Here is an 11,331-nt window from a genome sequence, read left to right as displayed (position 1 = left end):
TCACGTAAGATGATTTTCCAAAGTGCCAACCCTGCAAATGCATCCTGGACGCTGGACGTGACACTTCCATCGAAAGCAGCGATGGGCAACTTCTGGGAGCCCATCGGGCTCTCGGTGCGGCCCCTGAGACGTGTTATTTTCCGTTGCTCACACGCAGGGTGGCCAGATTCCGAGGGTTTCCTTCTGCTTCGTTTTTTTCCTATCGGTGTCACTAAAGTGACATGCACGTAGAGCCAGGGCCAACTGTGAGTCATGTGCTCTCTCTGCGTCCAATCACAGCGCTGCTACGGGTCAATCAGCACAGCCCACACATTCCAGGCAGGCCAGCGCAGGGAGCAAACTGCCCTCGCCCGGGAGACCGTCTTGGTTGGGACAATCTTGCAACCCCAGAGATGAAGGAGGCTGCGCGTGCGGCCCCCTCACTTGCCCAGGTTGCCCAGGGCTGGTCAAGCAAAGAAAAGAAACCGGGCCTGGCTACAAGAGGCTGATCGAAACCCTGTATCTGAAAGAGCAGAGAAGAGACGGCAACTTGCTCAACAGCCCTGCTCCTCCAGACAAGTGGGAGCGACCTGTGACCAGGGCGATGGTGACGGGCTCTCTGAAGGTTTGCCAGGGACAGTATTTGTTGATGAGCATTTCAGCAACCGGTTCAATGCCTAAAGCACAGTGCTAGAGTAACACTCCCCGTAGCCAGGGACACGATTGTGGCTTGTTCCTGCCCCTTTCTGGTCTCCATGTCTTCATCAGAATTGTTTAATTTTCTGATAAAAAATACCATCCCGGTTTGCGTCGGTAGCAACGGCAGGGCCAATGTGCGATCATTTTGGGTTCCATTTTGTTTCCAGAGACTTCCCCTCCATTTTAACCTAAGTTCTGAAATCTCAGCACTTTTGGGCTCTGACGGGGGCTGCAGCGAGGGAACATTTGCTCTGGTTTTCAAACTGCTCCGATCGCAGGTGGACATCTCTGAGGGAGACACGGCCACCATGAGAGGACCTGGGTCTGGCCGTCAACACGGCTTGGCTCCTGGAGAAGAGGTGCGGGGGGGGGGGGCGTTTCTCGGCGCTGGAAAAGGACTCGCATGGCTGTTGTCTGGTTGTGGGCCACAGGTTTGCTATGCTGGCATGTACTTGCATGTACTGTAGTCTGGCAGCTTTTGAAACTGACAGGAAGGAAGACCAAGCCAGACGCACAGCACAGGAAGAGGTGAGGAGTAAAACTGAAAGAGAGAAAGAAAGCTGCTCAGCTGGAACTGCGAGCGCGAGGCGAGGGAGGGAGCCGAGTAACGGCGCACGGCCAAGAGTGGCTCTTGCATCGGCATCACTGTGGCATAGGAAGAGCCCGGCTTTCCCTACCACCCGCTGAGTCCTCTGAAAAACTCTCGCGAGGCTCTGCAGGTGCGGCGGAGGCACCCTCGGAAATGGAGGCAAGCCTCCTGCACTTGCTTTGGTGAACTTGGACTTCCTGGCAAAGGCGCTCAAGGTGCCATGATGGGCTTGGCTGAGAGAGCGCCTCGGAGCTGATGGGCAAGCTTGGATATTGAAGCGATTGCTGGGTGTGGGGAAGGCTGCAGCAGGCTGGGTAAGTTCGGGAGGCTTCCCTCGGAGCCCTTTTCCTTCCTGGGGTTGATGGAAAGGGGAAGGTTGGCAGGGGATAGGAGACGGGCGGAGGCTGTGGGCACTGTGACCCCGTAGCCCATATGGACTGTCTAACTGCCGTGCCCTGGGGGAATTGCCCGGGCGTGGGTTGAATGTCACGGCTGAGGTGACACAAAGCGCCATCCTGGTGTGGGAGGCTGGCTCAGGTCTGAGATCTGTTGCTCTGGCTGGCCTGGACGGGGTGGAGCGGCCTCAGAAAGTTACAGCCCCACTGACCTAGGACTTGCAGTGTCTGTAGCATGGACAGAAACTAAACGGCGGGCAAGGCCTGAGCGAACCTTGACAGGCTAGGCCAGCCCCCAGTGTCACTCGGCCCTACCTGCGCCATTTCGTGTCTGTGGAGTTACAGATGGAGCCCGAATTGTTTTATCTGAGCTCCCGGTTTTGTAAATCGCTGCCAAGTGCCTACGATTTGGCCGCCCAGAGCCCGTATTGTAAGGTCCCTTGGATCATTTCGTCCTGCTCATCTGATCAGTAAGGGAAACCCCAGTAACAAGGAAGGAAACCGGCCTCTCCGGTACGGCGCTCAAGTCCCAAGCTGACGGCCCCCGCCTCTCGCAGCCGTTCGAACCCTTCTGTGGTTTGGTACATTGAGGCGCGTAAGCGGCAGACGGAGTTCCTTTTCAAAAACAGTCCAAAATACTTTCCTGTGCTGCAGCCCCAGAGCTGCTGAAATGTTTAACGCACCAGTAACCCTACCATGTGCTTTGGTAGGGCCTTCCCACCCGCAGGGTCCTGGGACACTTTCCGCGTAACCGTAGACCTAGGAATCAGGACCAAAAATGCTGAGGACGTTAGAGAGGAACAGGGCAGCTGTTTGCCTGCTCCCAGTGATGCAGCACAGCAGTTGAGGGCATGAAGTCAATGCTGAACCCCTGCACGGGGATTGAGGTATGAAGTTGCTCCTGCTGGAATCTACCTAGGGCACCGGTGTCAGAGAATGGCTCAGGCGTGAGATTCGGACAGGCATGTGCATGTCTCTTAGGGTATGTCTACACTAGAAAGTTAGTTCGAACTAACGGACGTTAGTTCGAACTAACTTTCCTATGCGCTACACTAGCGCTCCGCTAGTTCGAATTTGAATCGAACTAGCGGAGCGCTTAGTTCGAACTAGGTAAACCTCATTTTACGAGGACTAACGCCTAGTTCGAACTAGCTAGTTCGAACTAAGGGCTGTGTAGCCCTTTAGTTCGAACTAGTGGGAGGCTAGCCCTCCCCAGGTTTCCCTGGTGGCCACTCTGGCCAACACCAGGGAAACTCTATGCCCCCCTCCCGGCCCCGGACCCCTTAAAGGGGCACGGGCTGGCTACGGTGCCCGTGCCAGGTGCAAGCCTGCCAGCACCCAGCTAGCAGACCCTGCACCTGGCACGGCACAGAGCCACCCACCCGATGCCCCCCAGCCCACCCCCTCTTGCCGGGACCAGGCTGGCGGCTCCCAGGAGCTTGCCCTGGACCGCAAGAGGCGGGCACCTTCCTGGGCTAGTGCGGACATCGTGGACCTCGTCCACGATCTCCGCACTAGGCACAGGAAAGTGGCCGTCTAGGGCAGGAGAGCTGCCAGCCTGGCCACCCAGGACCAGGTGTGCATGAAAATCAAGGGGGTCCACTGAGACCCCCGACACTGAGCCCTGAGCTTACAATGGCCGTACTGGGTCAGACCAAAGGTCCATCTAGCCCAGTAGCCTGTCTGCCAACAGCGGCCAACCCTAGGGACCCTGGAGGGGATGGACCGAAGACAATGACCAAGCCATTTGTCTCGTGCCATCCCTCTCCAGCCTTCCACAAACTTTGGGCAGGGATACCACTCCTACCCTCTGGCTAATAGGACTCCATGGACCCAACCTCCATCACTTTATCTCACTTCCCTTTCAACTCTGTTCTAGTTGTAGCCTTCACAGCCTCCTGCAGCAAGGAGTTCCACAGGTTAACTATTTGCTTTGTCAAGAACAACAACTTTCTCTTACTAGTTTCAAGCCTGCTTCCCATTCCTTTCCTTTGGTGTCCTCTAGTCCTTCTTTATGGGAACTCAGGAAGAACTTTTCTGAATGCACCCTCTCCACCCAACCCCTGCTTTTAGAGACCTCTATCCTGTCCCCCCTCCGTCTCCTCTTTTCTAAGCTGAACAGTCCCAGTCTCTGTAGCCTCTCTTCATCTGGGACCTGTTCCCAACCCCTGATCATGTTAGTTGCCCTCCCCTCTCCCAGCCTTTCTCTTCCCCTCTCCCACCTCCTTTTCCCAGTCTCCCCCAGTTTTGTTCAATAAAGACAGAGTCAATGTTGGAAGAAACGTTATCTTTATTTTGTACATCAATAAGAAGGGGGGCTAGGGAAGGGCAAGTGGAAGGAGGTGAGGGAGGAATGGGGTACGAGCCCCCGATGGGGAGGACTGGGCTGGCTCTGCGGGCTTCTGGGGGTGGAAGCTCTCCTGCAGCCCCCCAATTACTCCCTCTCCCCAGATGGCAGCCTGCGGCAAGTGCAGCCGGGCTGATGGCCGAGTGGTGTGATGTGCCCAGTGTGGGCACTCAGGGCACTCCATGCCAGAACTTCTTTGCAAGCGGGGCACCCCTTAGAACTGTGTGTCCGGGGTGGGGGTCGGGACCCTTTAAGCGCAGCCCTCGGCTAGCCTGAGACAGCATCTCCATGCTCTAAGTCCTCCTTTTATGCCCTGCCGGCACTGCTTCCGGCCATCATTAAGCCCTGTTCAGAGTCCACTCAATGTGGACTTACTAGTTCGAACTAGCAAAACGCTAGTTCGAACTAGTTTTTAGTTCTAGATGCGCTAGTTCGAACTAGCTTAGTTCGAATTAACTAATTCGAACTAAGTTAGTTCGAACTAGCGCTGTAGTGTAGACGTACCCTTACTGAGAGCATCACGGGGTCTTTAAAGATCCCAAGCGACCTTGTACTGGGGTGGTTCGTTAGTGCCACCTCCTCATGGCAACACTTGGGTATTCCGGTGTCCCAAGCACAGAATTGTCCCTGGTTCTAAACCCACGTCCCTTGTGGGAATCCTTGGAGCTCCGACACAAGGACGTCTCCTCAGAAGCCACCTGGCGAGCTTCCTCCTTGAGAAGTTGTAATTGGCCTGCTGAGCTGTGGCTGCCAACAGGCTCTGGCTAATTGAAATACCCGGAAAGGAGCTGACATTGCCCTGACCAGCTGGTTGCCCTGACAGTTCCGTATTAATATGTCCCCACATCATTTTCCGGGGGGCAGACAGCTGGGATGTGGCTGACAGACGGGCTGACTCGCGTTGCGTGCGGAACGTTCGGCAGAGTTCGCCTGCAAGCACGGGAGAAAAGTGCAGGACAGATGAGGCGGAAAGTAGATTTGCCACTAAATTAAATGCTTTTTGCAGAGCTTTGGCCTAGGGCCAGCGGCCGCTAACTCAGTAAATCCACAGTTTGAACACTCATGATTATTTGTGCTGTAAACGCAGAAGCCCGTAGCTTTCCCTCCGAGGTTAGCCTCTGTTTGCTATTTGGAATGAGCCATAGACTACAGCCTGATTTCCCTGAGTAGATTTGTTCTTTGCATGAACGGTTTTCAGCCTCCGGGTTGTTCGGGAACCGTTCTCCTCCAGTGTTTGCCCTTTGCTCTTTCTGTGGTGTGATCGGGCACCTCAGTCCGATGACGGGAGTTCCGCTCGCTGACCGGATGAAACGGGAGTAGCAATCCGTGCGCATGGCGGGACACGGCTTTGGGAGGAACAGTCATCCCTGGAAAGCTTGTGAACCTTTTGGACTCACGACCATTTTCACCAGGGCCCATGTAGTGTCCAAATCCTCAGGGCTGAGGAGAATAGGAACCTACGAACAGCAGCAGAGCTCAGCCCAGAGGGCCACGGAAACCGCCGGCTCCCCTGTGTGTTAATGGAGGTGAGCGTGGGGTAGTGTTTGCTGAAGGGGGGGACCCGTCCTTGTGCGAGGGGCTGGCTTCTCCCCACGCAGAGCTGGCCTCTGCCTTCTCCTCTGCGGTTTTCCACACCCCGCGCCCCCAACCCAGGGCCTCCAACCACACCCCGCGCCCTGCCTAGCGCTAGCTCCTCGGCGGGATCGGTCGGACCGAGCCCAGTGTCCGGGGGACTCCCAGGCATCTGAGTTTGTCTCCTCTTTGTGAGTCTGAGTCCCGCCTGCTCCGGGTGCCCCAACTCCTTTCCCTCACTGGCTTGCAGTTTCCTGCCGTCAGGCTGCCCTGGAGCGTTGGCCTCTCCCCATTGGCCCTGGGCATTGTCTGTCCCCTCCAGAGCCTCTCTTTTGGAGCCCGTCGCCCTCTCCGGCGGGAAGTTCCATAAAGCAGCAGCTGTTTGGGAAGCCCAGAGACGCAAGGGCTCCAGGGAGCCACTGAAAGAGCCGGGGAAGCCCCACAACAAGCAGCCCGGAGAATCGGAAGCCAAACCCGTGTGAAGCAAGCAGAAGTGGGCTTGTCATAAGCCACATTGGCAGCTTTCCTGGGTCAAAAGTGTTCAGCATCCAATCAAGGCCCAGAAACAAGACCACATGACTTAAGTGACCAGACACACCCCCTGCGTAGGGTTTGGGCAGGATGGTCCCTACATCTAGGGGCTGGTCCCAAGTTCCTCAGCCCTGTGAGCTGGGCCTGGCAGGAGAAGGTGCCCTGGGTCTGAAGGTGCCCTGGCCTCCCGTCTTCTGAGCGATTCTTCAGGGAACCCCCAGTCCTCCTGCTTCGGAGGCAGGCGAGCAGCCGGCCTGTGTTTTGCAGATAAGTCACCAGCAAGGTTGCACAAGGTCATTTCTAGCAGAGGCGGGTCTCTGCTACCACAGGCGTCCAGTTAGACACGTCGCCTTTCAGGGCTGAGTTGGCAGTTCTCTGAGCTCGGGGTTTCTATCCATAACCCACGGCTCTAAGTACTAGGCCATGCTCCCTTTCCAGAGCCAGGAACAGCACCCAGCATTTTCCCATTCTCCTGCAATAGCTGCGAGCCCCCCGGCCCTTTCTAGGGCCGTGTGTGTGTTAATGGCCGCCTTTCCTCGCAGGCTGACTGCTTTTGCTCAAGGGCTTGAGGTCTGTGCTGTGACTCTCAAGGGCTGGTCTAGGCCACCAGCTGAGCCACGATCCAGGTTGGCTGGGATCGTGAGCTGCTGCCATCGGATGGATGTTTGATGTCTTCTATTTGAGAGGGGTTTTGGGGGTCTGTGTTGTCAGTGGCGTGTAACGGAGGCAGGGGGAGGCTCCCCCCGCCTCCGCAAATGCTCCCTGGGCTGTGATTGGGGGGTCTCCAGACTCCTCTGTCCTCGGGAGGCACGCGTGTATGGGGGCGGGGCCTCCGGCAGAAGGGGCGGGGCTCGGATCTAGCTTCCCTGAATGGGGGAGGAGTCATGCACCTCACAGGACTAATTAGCAGATTCATCAGAGGCTAACTACTGGGTGGGCCATAGAGCTGGCCTGCTCCTGTCACCCCTCGAGCACAGCCCCCTCCCCAGCTCAGGGTTGTGGCACGTTGGCAGGGTGACGTGTGTTGGATCTGGGCTGTGCGGCCGGCTTGTAGATAAAGAGAGGGCTTGATTCGCCGGCCGGCCCTTTTCCCCAGCGGGAAACCCCTCTGGCAACTGCCAAGCTGAAATTGAGGGATCCAGGCGGATTCTTTGCAGACACGCAGACTCCTTAAATAACGTGCATAAAATGTTCCCGTTCCGGCGAATGGGTCCTGACAAAAGGGGGCAGCCCGAGGCAGGAATTGCGGGCAGCCCGACGGGGAACACGGAATGGGAAGGGGATTTGCTTCCACAAGCGACTCGGGGCACGTCCGTTCTTAAATGATTCGCAAGCAGGACAACGGCAACTTGTGCCCACTAATGTCTCGGCAGGGAAGATGTCGATCCTCTCCGATCCAGCAGGCAGGACCGCGCCTGGGCACCCGCAGGATCCACAGCGGCGTCGGGCACCATGGCATTTGGGGCACCACTGCCCCATTTTTGGTGGTGTCCTAGGCAGTGCTGTGTGTGGGGGGCAGCAAGCCCCAGCCCCTGGCCGGCTCTGTCCCACAGACTGCCCTTACTGGCCGTTCACCAGCTGATTCCCCTCCGGCCTGCAGCTTGAACTGCACCGCCCGCTGCCTGGCCCCCACTTGCTCCTCCGCCAGCCAACCTGTCCTGCCCCTGCCCCCATGGCCCTCGGGTGCAGGGGCTCGGGCTGCATAGGCCACCCCGATTTGTAAGGACAGCCCTGCCAGCAGGCAGCACTTTACAGTAGGGCTGGGGAACCCTTTGTGGGTCGGGGGCGGCTGACCCACAGAAAAACCAGTCGGGGGCTGCACACAAGTGAGAAGCAAAATAAACCAAAAGAACCCGGCGCTGACGTGGCCCCCAGCTGAGAAGGAGAACGCCCCTCCCCATGTTCGCACACCGGGGGGAGGGGGAGGCTAGTAGATTTTGTGATGGTGGGGGGAGGGGCTGGAGCACCAGCATGGGCTCCCCAGTATTGGGTGGGGAGCCTGTGTCTCAGGGGCCGGATCTAGGCAAGCTGGGGGCCACACCTAGCCCCTGGGTCTTAGGTTCCCCACCCTGCTGTACAGCAATGAGAGGTGAGCAGCAGACTCTCTGTATCTTCTGAGTCAGATCTACTGACGTTAGCCGTGCTGCTTTGGGGGACGTCTACCCGGGGGGGTGTTAGCGAATCCAGGTTAAGAACACAGCTTAGAATAGCAGTGAGGAAGGAGCAACTGGGCCTCCCTAGAGGCTTGAACAGCAGCGAAAGTAACTTCACATTCTTACAGGTGCTGCCCCATTGCAACGTGGGCCCCTGCCGGCTCTGTAAATAGCTCCCTGCCGGCTTTCGCTGCAGCTCAGCCAGCCCTTGCCGGAGCCACGCACCAGGGCGCCCCCCCGCTGACTGTCACCTCTGGGCTAGAATGAGTAAAAGCTGAACTGCTGCGCCACCTCTGCTGGTCTGACCCGATTTAGCTCCCGGAGCTAAGCACCCGTCTTTTGTGGTGTAGACAGACCCTGTCGCTCCAGTTCACTTTGGAGAACCAGAGCGGCTCTGGGACCAGCAGCCTGGCTTCCCCATCCAATCGCTAACTGATTCTGAAGCTAAAGATCCCAGGCTGGTTTCTGCTCCGGGGGGAGGGAGGAGGGCTGCCCGGGGGTGGGAGTTTGGCGCAGGCTGTCATGGGGAGAGCAGCAGACTCAGGAGAACTTGTTCCCGGGTCCCTCCTGATGTCGGCGCTTGGCTCTGGTGCCAGAGACACGTTGGGAGAGGATCGCCATGGGCCCCTGCAATGCCCTGTCTGAGCACGACGGAGGACACCAACTGATTCCTATTAACAGGACTTAAAGGACAAGAATTAGACACTGATATGGGCACTCCATGGGATGCTGATACAATCTCTCGTTCCCTAGAATATAAAGGCTCTGGAGAACGCTGAGTTCAGCAGGGTGAATAGTTCACGGGGCTACGGAATACTCCGGTTTATCCCAAATCCAAACCTCCACGCTGTCCAGATCCCGTCCTTGTCCCAGCCGGAGACACACGGTGCACAGGGCATGTCTGATCTGGGGACAAGGACAAGGACACAGCGTTGCAGTGCAGACATAGCCTGACTGGCCCATGTCAGAGGCAAGGCACGGGCCATAGAAGTCCTGGGTTCCTGACTTAGAGACAAACGTACTTACCTGGGCTGGTGTCTGGCCAGGACATTAACTCGGGCCACGGCTGCTCTAGGGATGTAACACCTCCAGGTGGTCACGTCCTCCGTTTTACATGACAGGTGGAAAACGCAACAGCTACTGTGGCATGTCTAGAGCCTCCAGGCTCTGCTGATGTCCATCAGAGCTTGGTTCCAATCAATTCACTTCCATTGGACAGGCGTAGGGAATGGCTCCCGGTGCTGTGAGCTAAGCTAGTCTAGTGCTACTGCGTGGATAGAGGAGCTGCAAAGAAGGGAGATCGTGTTATCTTGGGTGTTGCAAGTGAGAGCCCCCGGTGGAAATGTTTGGTGCATGGTTCAACCAGCAGGCACACGACTCAGCTCCTTGCACTGGTGTTGAGAACAGCCCAGGCATGTGGATGCTGATTGGCTGTGAGAAACCCCTGGAAATGTCCGTGTCCTGGGTGGAGTGGTGGTTTAATCCCTCATCGGCGGCCTGTGTAGTCCATGGTCACCTGAGCCTGAATTATTCCTGCGTCTTCCTTTAGAAATGTCTTTGAGCCAGTCCCGCTGAGCAGGAACGCTGATTCCACTGGGGCTCCTGGCAGTGTCCTCTCTAATCTCTTCCATCCAGGTGCAGAATAATTTTATGTGCACTGAGACGTGGTAGCTGTGTGGATGGAAGAATTCTTCTCTCGACTGTGCACTGTCTACACAGGGACTTCATAGCCTAGTTAAGCCAGTGCAATGTTGTTGTGCTGTCACTGCCTGGAGTGGACCTGCCTGGCCAAGAGATGCGGCAGGCGGGTTGCTAAGGAGTCCGACTCTCCTGGCACCAGTGTGGAACGGCAGCTGGAGATGCACAGCTCTTGACTTAGCACCTGATAGCGTCTCTGCCTTTCTTGGAAGGGTGCCACTGACCTTTGATGATTAACGGTGTCGCTATCTTTAGCCTGGCTGCTTGTGTGCCACGCTGGCTTCCTTGTGGCGTGCCGGAGGGCTGCAGGGCATGGAGTGAGCACTGCCTCCTCCATGGAGCAGATGGAGTTTGCTTGGGGGGGGGGGCCCATACCTCTACCTGAAATCCATCACTTGTTTGGCGCGATGCAGCACCCCACTCCAGGCTCTGCTGGAACTGCATGAGCTGTGACCTGGTTGGAAAGACACTTTCTGTCTCCCCCTTTGCTTCTCTCCCGCAGCCAGTCACTGCACGTGGCTGGTGACGGATGGGGAACCATGCAGCTCTACAACGTTTCTGACTTTTCCCAAAGAGCCTATCGCTGCTTAAGCACATAGAGCGGCCATACTGGATCGGACCAATGGCCCATCTCACCCAGGATCCTGTCTCTGACCATGACCAATACCAGGTGTTTCAAAAGGCAGTTACTGAATGATCCACCTCTGTCATCCCTTCTAACCGCCAGAAGCTAACGGCTCAGGACACCCAGAACATGGGGTAACATCCCTGCCCAGCTTGGCTTTGAGGGCCCTGTCCTCCGGGAACTTACCTTGGTCTCTTTTTAATCCCATTATGCGTATGGCCTTCACAGCGTCCCCTGGCAACGAGTTCCATAGGTGGTCTGTGCGTCATGGGAAGAAATGCTTCCCTTGGCCTGTTAATTTCATCGGTGACCCCTGGTGTTCTGTGATGTGAAGGGGCAAATAACACTTCCTCGTTCCTTGTCTCAACACCAGTCATGATTGTACAGACCCCTGCCACATCCCTCCCCACCTTGTCATCTCTTGTCCACGCTGAGTAGTCCCACTCATAGAGCGGTCCGTGTTACTCTGTAACTTTAAAAACAAGTAGTCCTGTGACACCTTCAGGGCTACTCGCTGGCCACATGCAGCCCGCGGCCTGTTTGTTTGTGGCCCTCAGTGTGGTTTGGGTTTACGTGGGGCTCAGCATGTGGCCCGGGGGCGGGATCCTTGGAACGTGGCCTCCACTGGGAACACGCTCCACAATGGCGGGGTGAGCACTGAAAGATACAAGCAGACGGGCTGGCTGGCGCAGCTGGGTTCAGGGTGTCAGAGTTTCTAGCCCCCAGGGAGGAGGTGCCAGGAG

At 56.9% G+C, this 11,331-nt stretch overlaps 1 protein-coding gene across 2 annotated transcripts in view; it reads left to right on the top strand.

The window, feature by feature from the left end:
- Positions 1 to 1,066: 1,066 nt before the first annotated feature.
- NLRC3 (NLR family CARD domain containing 3) overlaps positions 1,067 to 11,331 on the top strand; it is a 43,060-nt gene continuing 32,795 nt past the window's right edge. The window contains exon 1 of one of the 2 annotated variants that reach the window (XM_075899081.2): positions 1,067 to 1,581. The gene's annotated coding sequence lies outside the window, so the exon portion shown is untranslated. Of the gene's footprint in view, positions 1,582 to 4,506; positions 5,536 to 11,331 lie in introns of those variants that run through there. The other variant, XM_075899082.2, reaches the window with a different exon arrangement.

This window comes from Pelodiscus sinensis, chromosome 15 (assembly GCF_052426305.1).
Source record: "Pelodiscus sinensis isolate ZL-2025 chromosome 15, ASM5242630v1, whole genome shotgun sequence".
Lineage (NCBI taxonomy): Eukaryota > Metazoa > Chordata > Testudines > Trionychidae > Pelodiscus > Pelodiscus sinensis.
Note: the sequence above shows the minus strand (reverse complement) of the source record. Positions and strands in the feature narration are given on the sequence as shown.